The sequence below is a fragment of the Pinus tabuliformis genome, chromosome 2_1 (assembly GCF_031772625.1).
Source record: "Pinus tabuliformis cultivar Carrire ecotype Pingquan chromosome 2_1, CPIR1, whole genome shotgun sequence".
In the NCBI taxonomy this organism is placed as follows: domain Eukaryota; kingdom Viridiplantae; phylum Streptophyta; class Pinopsida; order Pinales; family Pinaceae; genus Pinus; species Pinus tabuliformis.
The window spans coordinates 51,466,344-51,475,153 of record NC_142299.1 but is presented as its reverse complement, the minus strand read 5'-3'; positions in this window follow the sequence as shown (position 1 = coordinate 51,475,153).

Sequence of the window (8,810 nt, the reverse complement as noted above, 5' to 3'; positions counted from 1 at the left end):
ATGATTATGTTATACATGTATTACATTGATTCGTTTATCCTGCAGACGAGGTATCCTCCCCGAATGATGCTAATGTACGTTGGTTTATTGTGATTTGGTTTAGCTGACATGATATACCTTGTAGGAAGAATATCAAAGATGAGCATCAAATGGTAGACTACAGTTCCCGAGACTAACCCTAAGGAACATATTAGCAACGTGGTGTTGGGCACTCTTTTGATTTGGCAGAAACATTGATAAGCTTAAAGGCATAAATAAGGAGTTGTAAGCAGACAATGACAAAATCATACAAGCGCAAGAGAAACAAGTAGAGGTAAATGCAATGATACTTCAGAGTTTGTTAGAATTGCAGCGACAAGGACCACTTCAGATCAACCATGAGTAGGAGGACATAACTAATGGGGCATATGGAAATAGTCTCCTGGTGGGTACAGGTAAGATAGAGATGACACGGTTAAAGATTGCAGATTGTTGGATACTCCAGATAAGAGAGGTGATGGATAAAGGCATTATTCTAGTTCTGGTTCGAACAAGCATTGTGATCAACATTGTTATCATCCTTACAGGAAGAGTGATAGGGCATATTTTCTAGACGAGTTTAAGAAATCAAAGCCACCTACAATTGATGGTGAGATGAAGAAATCATAGGATGCAGAGGCATGGTTGCTTGGTATGAGGAAGTTCTTTAGGTTGCATGATTATCCAGAGAACATGAAATACATTAACTACATTCAATCTTAAAGGTAAAGTAGATATTTGGTGGGAAGATGTGAATAATTTCAGAGGTATTCTTGAGGAGGACTTGACTTGGAGGGAGTTCGAGAGGCTATTCTGAAAGAAGTATCTATCAGATAGATACTTTGATGACAGGGTGAAATAATTCTATGAGCTAAAGATGGGATCGATGACAGATGAGGAGTACACTAGCAAGTTCTTGGAGTTGTTGATGTATGTCCCTTACCCCAAGGAGGATAGAGCCAAGATTTAAATATTCATTAGTGGATTACAGATTGCATTCAAAGATAGGATTGAGTTCGATAAGCCTAGATCATTGGAGGAGGCCATCCGAAATCTAAAGCATTGTTATGAGAAATTGAAGCACAGATCTAAGACTAAGCTAGACTGGAAAGGTAATGGAAAGAACAAAGGAACATGGGACAAGAAGTGAGCAAGACCTCAGGGTACAGGTAACAAAGAGAATGCAATGCCATTTAAGAAGTTCAATGCATCTTACAGAGGACAAGGACTTCGATCTGAGGAGCAGAATACGGATGAAGGCTAGAAGCCTTTGCAGTGTCAGACAGTGGGAGATGTTGGGTAGAGTATTCCTAGGATTTATGCAGTGCTGGATAACAGACAAGCAGATCACTAGACATCTATTATCGAGATGGACGGTAATATTTGTGATCAAGTTGTTTCTATTTTGATTGACCTTGGATCTAATTATAGTTATGTTAATCCTGACCTATTGGATAAGTGTGGTTTGAATAAAGAAGTGCATGAAGAGTCTTGGTTAGTGTAGTTGGCTACAGGTACCAAGAAGAGAATTCATTATTGTGTAAGAGCTTGTGCATTTGATTTGAATGGCATGCCTACTGTAACACATTTGAATGTATTACCATTGGGATCATACAATATCTTTTTGGGCATGGATTGGTTGTACCTTCATAGAACCAAGGTGGATTTTTATGACAAATCCATTGAGTGCTTGGATGATAATGGGGAATAGAGAGTCTTGCGGGGTAAGAAGAAAGCAACATCAGTTAGAATGGTTATAGCTATGTAGACCAAGCGTAATCGCAGGAAAGGGTGTGTGTTATTTGTAGTGCACATTTCTAGTGACAAAGATAAGGAAGTTGAGCATGCAGATGTTTTGAGCATGTACCCAGTTCTACAGCAGTTTCAGGATGTATTTCCTGCATATGTTTTCTGAGTTTCCACCTCACAAGGAAGTAGACTTTTCTATTGAGTTGGTACCAGTGGAAACTCCGGCATCAAAGGCACCTCATAGGATGAGTACACCTGATTTGGTAGACTTGAAGTTGCAGTTGAAGGAAATGTTAGACAAGGGATAAATTAGGCCAAGTGTATTGCCATGGGGTGCACCGGTATTGTTTGTGAGGAAGAAGGATGGTACTCTTAGGTTGCGCGTTTATTACAGACAATTGAACAAAGTGACCATCAAGAACAGGTATATGTTACTGAGGATTGATGACTTATTCGATCAGTTCAAGGGAGCAACAATTTTCTCGAAGATTGATCATATCATCAGATACCCGTTAAATAAGAGGACATCTACAAGACAACTTTCTGGACCAGGTATGGGCATTATGAATTTGTTGTAGTTCCATTTGGTTTAACTAATGTCCAACTATCTTTACGTGGCTTGCTAAATAGTGTGTTGCGTCTGTATTTGGACATGTTTTTTATTGTGTTCATTGATGATATATTGGTATATTCAAAAAATCAAGAAGAGCATGTCAAGCATTTAGCAGCAGAGTTGAGATTTTTGAGAGAGCATTAATTGTATGCTAAGCTCGGAAAGTGTAGCTTCTTTCGGATTGAGGTACACTACTTGGGACATGTGGTTTCCAAGGATGGCATAACAATGGATCCAAAAAAGGTAAGAGCTATCATGGAGTGGGAAGCTCCCAGGAATGTGGATGAGGTGAGATCTTTCATGGGGTTAGCAGGTTATTACAGGAGGTTCATCAAGAACTTCTCATAGATTTCTTATCCTATCACATCATTGCAGAGGAAAGGTAAGAAGTTTGAATGGACAGAGGAGTGTGCGGCCAGTTTTGAGCAGCTCAAGTAGTTGTTGACACATGCACCAATGTTAAAGATTGTAGATCTGAACAAAGATTTTGTAGTATGTATAGATGCTTGCAAGAGAGGACTTGGTGGAGTCCTTATGCAGGATGGACAGGTGGTATGCTATGAGTCACAGAAACTAAATGAGCATGAGCAGAACTACCCAACACATGATCTTGAGTTGGCAACCATCATACATGCATTGAAGATGTGGAGGCATTGTCTTCTTGGCAGGAGCTTTGTATTGATGAGTGATCATGGTGGTTTGCAGTATCTATTTGACCAACCAAAATTGAATAAAAGCAGGCTGGGTGGTTGGCCACGATCAGTGAGTTCAACTTTCAGATCAGGTATATCAAAGGTAAAGAGAACATGGTGGCAGATGCTGTTAGTAGGTGGATACAAACAAATCACATAACAACTATGATCTCCTACGAGACAGATTTACAAGATATGATCTTGTAGACATGTCAACAAGATGATAGGTGTATGGAGATTGTGCACAAGTTGCAGCAGAGTACAGGTACAAGTATAGGTAGTGGTATAAGTATAGGTAAATGTAGTGGTATGGGTACATGTATAGGTACAAGTAGTAGTATAGGTACAGGTACAGATGCAGGTGCACAGGATGTGGACTATCATCTCACGACAGATGGATTGATTAGATTTAGGGACAAGATATATCTGCTAGATAACAGTGAGCTCAAGAAGGTCATCTTGATGGAGTTTCATGTGAAACCATATTCAGATCACCTAGGTTATTAGAAGATGCTGACAACAGTGAAAAAATTCTATTATTGACCGAATTTGAAGAGAGATTGAGTAGATTTTGTTACTAGGTGTTTGGATTGGCAACAAGCGAAGGAAGAGTGTCAAGATCCAAGTGAATTTCTACATCCGATTTCGATTCCAGAGTAGAAATGGGAGGTCATTTCCATTGAATTTATCACATGTTTGTCAAGGACAGTGAGACAACATGATTCCATCGTGGTAGTGGTGGATAGGTTGATAAAGGTAGCGCACTTCATTCCAGTGAAGTCTAATTTCTCAGTGAGTGATGTAGCATAGGTCTTCATCAGGGATGTGGTCAGATTACATGGATTTCTGAAGAAGATTATGTCAAATAGGGATATGAAGTCCACTTCCAAGTTCTGGAAGGAGTTATTTGCAAGTTTGGGCACAAAGTTGGCCTTTAGTACAATTATGATCCACAGAAAGAAGGACAGATAGAGAGGGTCAACAAGATATTCGAGGACATGTTGAGGATGTATGTGATGCATCAGCAACGAAAGTGGGAAGAGTTTCTTCCACTAGTAGAGTTCACTTACAACAATGGGTATCAGGAGTCATTGAGGACGAGTTTGTTTGAGGCATTGTATGGGTGGAGTTGTAATACTCCCATCAATTGGAGTGATCCAGTTAACAGGGTGTTGATTGGACCAGACATGTTGGCGGAAATGGAACAAAAAATGTAGGTAATTAAGAATAATTTGAAAGCAACACAAGATAGGAATAAGAGTTATGCAGATCAGAACAGGTTGTTCAAGGAGTTCTAGGTTGGGGAACATGTGTACTTGTGCATCAAACCGAAGAAGAACTCCTTGCAGATTGGATCATGTGCTAAGATGGCACCTCAGTTTTGTGGACCTCTTAGGATTATTGAGAGGATTGGCAAGTGGCCTATTGACTTGCACTACCTCAGAAAGTGAAATTCCATGATGTTTTCCATGTGTCATTGCTGAAGAACTATGTTAAAGATGTCGATCATGTGATTGATTGGTCTGTATTGCAAGTGGAGCTAGAAGGAGAATTCCAAACGGAACCGCAATTCAATTTGCAAAGAAATATGCTCATGCTTTGACACTAAGCAATCGAGTAGGTTAAAGTGCAATGGAAGCAATTTGGGCCCGATGAAGCTACATGGGAGATGGCAGATCAGATGCGGGCTATGTATCCTTCCTCATTTGTTGGTTGAGCGGATGTTTTTGTATATGTCTTGAATATAGGTTTTTGGTACATGTTTGGTGATGTTTGGTATATGTACATATGTATATGGATGTAAATACCGCCATGAGCTATGTTATAAAGCTCCAATAAGCGGTATGGGTGTCATGTCATTATGATGTTATAATTGTTATGTTGTCATGTTGGTTTGCTTCTCGGCAGGATGATCATTATAAATAGTGCAACGAGCTAAGTTATAAAGCTCCATGAGCATTATGTTTTGTTTACAACAAACTTGTTGGTTGTAGGTCTTGTTGAACACCGAGGATTGTGTTCCTCAAGGGGGAGGGTTCTGTAACAACCCTGTTGAAAATTCCATGTAATAAAAGTTAATAAAGGTAAAATAATAACCACGGTTGATGGGACACTTATTCCAAGCTGAATGTTGGGCAAAAGCATAGTGATGGGGATCACTTGTGGTTAATTAATGGCTAAGGAAATTGGCAAAGGAAATGGCAAAGGATTTGGAAAGGAAAAGTGGAATTTTGACACATTTATTTATGAAAATAATGGAAATTAGGAGAAGAGGGAGGTGAAAAGTCATAGTGTAGAAATTTTGAATAATTTAACACATATTCAGCAGAGATTATCCTGATCACGTACTATTGCGGAATACATACACAATACATAAGCTCCTCTACGTTGATCATCAATATAGCAGCATCAATAACAATAAAACATCAAGAGCATTCACACATTAACACAATATGTATCCCGGGGAAAGCATCTCGCTAAAAACCCCAACTATCTGTATATTAATGATTGAGAACATGTAACATCACAAAGTACAATGCTTATCACAAGCAATCCAGTACCAGCTCCACCTGTTACACACAATACAGCTCAGATCTGATCTCCAAATCTATTCCACTGCTTTCCTGCCTCCACTGCTCAATACCTGCTCAAGAACTGATGAGAATGGCTTACCAAACTCGTTTTTCACCTCAAAATAGTCATTCACACAATGTTGGACGTGAGCACAAGCTACAATACTGGGAAAATACGTGAGCAAACTCATTGGCATACTCAATCCCTTGATTGTGCAAGATTTGGTGCACAACTATAGTCACAACTGATAGCAATCTAATTCTCTACCACCTGTCCCTGTTGAACTGAACATGCACTGACATGCAACTGAGTTAACTGATGTATTCCTTAGTTGCATCATGAGTTAATAATTAGTTTAACAACTCATCATTAGTCTATTTGCAGTTAGACTAATTACAACTAGTTTAACTAAGTCAAACTGAACACAACTCCATCAACTCCACAATCAACTCCACCAAACTCAACTGATTGAGTTCTAACTGAAGTCATGCATGCAACAACTCAACTGACTCACAAGAAAAGCGTATTTCCTTCTGACAGCTGCATGTGCCACCTCTGTAGCTCAAACTGAAGTGCTCCAAGAGAATAAGATCAAGTTTATAGTCCAAATATTATTGTGAGATAATAATATTTGACTTTTCTATTTTTGACAGCCAGTCTAAAAATAGACTTGATCACTCACACTGTGATCACTCACACTGTGACCAAAAATAGAAGTCCATCTATTTTTCCCAACTTGACCAATCATCCATAAACAACAACCTGTAATCCATAGACATGATCCATATGTCTAAAAATAGACATAGACTAAAAATAGACTTGCGCCAAAAATAGCCTGCGGGCCCACTTAGTGAAGGCAACTCTTTTCACTAAGCTCCATCATCTTGTTGCAATCTCAACACTCCCTCTCGACAAGATATGGATTATCAACAACCCCTATCCTGCCTCGGTGGTACTCGAATTTGCTCCTGGTGAGAGCCTTCGTCAGAATATCAGCATCCTGATCCTCCGTTGGAATGTACGAAAGTAACATGATCCTCCGCTGCACACAATCTCTGATATGATGGTACCTGATGTCAATATGTTTAGATCTATCATGAAATATAGGATTAGCCGAGAGTTTAATGCAACTCTGGTTATCACAGTAAATCACAGTAGGATCCAAATGAGAACCGAACAAACCAATCAGGATCTTCCTCATCCATATAGCCTCGCATGTAGCCAAACTTGCTGCCATATACTCGGCCTCCGCTGAACTGAGTGCCACGGATCTCTGCTTCCTGTTGTACCAAGAAACTGTTGTCGATCCGATATTGAAGACCCCTCCTGATGTGCTCTTTCTGTTCATTGGGCTCCCTGCCCAATCTGCATCCGTGAAGCCACATAGCTTCACCTCATCCTCCTGTCTGTACCACAAACCATATCCCGATGTGCCTCTCAAGTAGCGCAATACATGCTTGCCCGCCTTCCAGAAGAGCTTGGTAGGCTTAACCATAGCTTGTGAAAGCTGGTTAACTGCATAGCATATATCGGGTCGTGTATTGACCAAATACATCAGCGACCCCACCAACTATCGATAAACAGTGGCATCCACTTCTTCTCTTGAAGTGGCATCCTCCTTCCTCCAACCTCCAGGAAGAGGAGTATCAACAGGCTTGCAACCATGCATGTTGAACTTCTCCAGTATCTCCCGAGCATACTTGCCCGGAGAAACAAACAGTCCACCACTGCGTTGCCATATTTCCAATCCTAGGAAATAGTGAAGGAGGCCCAAGTCCTTCATCTCAAACTCTGTAGCAAGATCCTTCTTGCATGACAGTATCAACAGCACATCACCCGTTAGAATCAAATCATCAACATACAATACAATGATAAGCAACTTACCCTCCACCACAATCTGGTATAGGTTCGGATCCGCCTCGCTCTTGGAGAATCCAAGTCCTGTGAAATAGCTGTCTATCCGTGTGTACCAAGCACGTGGTGCTTGCTTCAACCCATACAACGCTCTCTTGAGCCTGCACACATGCGACTCGCTGCTGAAGACCTCAAAGCCTTTGGGTTGCTCAATGTACACCTCCTCCTCAATGACTCCGTTGAGGAACGCAGTCTTCACATCCATCTGATGAATGTGCCATCCCATCTGCGCTGAGAGAGCAAGAATCGTCTGTATGGAAGAATACCTTGCGACAGGTGCAAAGGTCTCCTCATAATCGATCCCCTCAATCTGTGAAAAGCCTCGGCAACAAATCTTTCCTTGTACTTCTCCACACTCCCGTCAGCTGCCTGCTTAACTTTGTAGATCCATCTCGAACCCACCACTGATTTCCCTTCCGGTCTAGGAACAATCTCCCATGCACTGTTTCTAACAATAGAATCATACTCTTCCACCATGGCGTCTACCCATGCGGGATCCTCCACAGCTTCCTCGAAAGAGGATGGCTCAGTCACAACACACTTGCTCATAAGAGCCATGTATCCAGTGTACCGATCAGGTGACTGTCTCTGCCTGCGTTGGGCTGTAGGTGGTCCTACAACTTTCTCTGCATCTTGAGCCAGTCCCTCAGCTTCCGTCAAGCGCTTTCGCCCTGTGATGGTTGGCGCTGCATGAGTGGTCTCTTCCACTCCATGAACCTCGTCCTGTGGCTGATCCATGTCCTGAAGCTCATCCTTAGGAACTAATAGCTCCTCATCTGCATGCAAGTGTAGCTCCCTCTCAAGCGAACACTTCATGGCTTTCTCCTCCTGAAATTTTATATCCCGTCGCACAATAGTTTTACCACTGTCTGGAAAATACACACGATAGTTGTGGGGCGTATCAGTGTACCCCACAAATATCCCAACCTCTGCGGTCGGCTCCAACTTCTTCCTGGCATCCTTCGTCACATGCATGTAAACGTTAGCACCAAAAATCCTCAAATGAGAAAGATCAGGCTTCTTACCAGAATAAGCCTCCTCGGGTGTACTCATGCCAAGTATCCTATGAGGACAACGGTTCTGCACATAAACTGTTGTATTGCATGCTTTCGCCCACAAGTGAAGGGGTATGCCCTGATCATGCAACATTGCCCGTGCAGCACCCACAATCGTTCTGTTCTTCCGCTCAGCTACCCCATTCTGCTATGGGTTATGGGGAGCTATGAGCTCTCTACGAATCCCTTCTGCCT